Source organism: Bos indicus x Bos taurus, chromosome 7 (assembly GCF_003369695.1).
Source record: "Bos indicus x Bos taurus breed Angus x Brahman F1 hybrid chromosome 7, Bos_hybrid_MaternalHap_v2.0, whole genome shotgun sequence".
Lineage (NCBI taxonomy): Eukaryota > Metazoa > Chordata > Mammalia > Artiodactyla > Bovidae > Bos > Bos indicus x Bos taurus.
This window is the reverse complement of record NC_040082.1, coordinates 102,001,897-102,002,609: the sequence shown is the minus strand read 5'-3', so window position 1 is coordinate 102,002,609 and position 713 is coordinate 102,001,897.

The window sequence follows — 713 nt, the reverse complement described above, 5'->3', positions numbered from 1 at the left end:
TACGTTTAGATCCTTAATCATTTTGAGTTTATTTTTGTGTATGGGTTTGTTAGAAAGTGTGGCCAGTTTCATTCTTTTACAAGTGGTTGACCAGATTTCCCAGCACCACTTGTTAAAGAGATTGTCTTTAATCCATTGTATATTCTTGCCTCCTTTGTCGAAGATAAGGTTTCCATATGTGCGTGGATTTATCTCTGGGCTTTCTTATTTTATTCCATTGATCAATATTTCTGTCTTTGTGGCCAGTACCATACTGTCTTGATAACTGTGGCTTTGTAGTAGAGCCTGAAGTCAGGTAGGTTGATTCCTCCAGTTCCATTCTTCTTTCTCAAGATCGCTTTGGCTATTCGAGGTTTTTTGTATTTCATACAAATTGTGAAATTATTTGTTCTAGCTCTGTGAAGAATACTGTGGTAGCTTGATAGGGATTGCGTTGAATCTATAAATTGCTTTGGGAGTATACTCATTTTCAACTATATTGATTCTTCCAATCCATGAACATGGTATATTTCTCCATCTATTAGTGTCCTCTTTGATTTCTTTCACCAGTGTTTTATAGTTTTCTATATATAGGTCTTTAGTTTCTTTAGGTAGATATATTCCTAAGTATTTTATTCTTTCCGTTGCAATGGTGAATGGAATTGTTTCCTTAATTTCTCTTTCTGTTTTCTCATTATTAGTGTATAGGAATGCAAGGGATTTCTGTGTGTTGA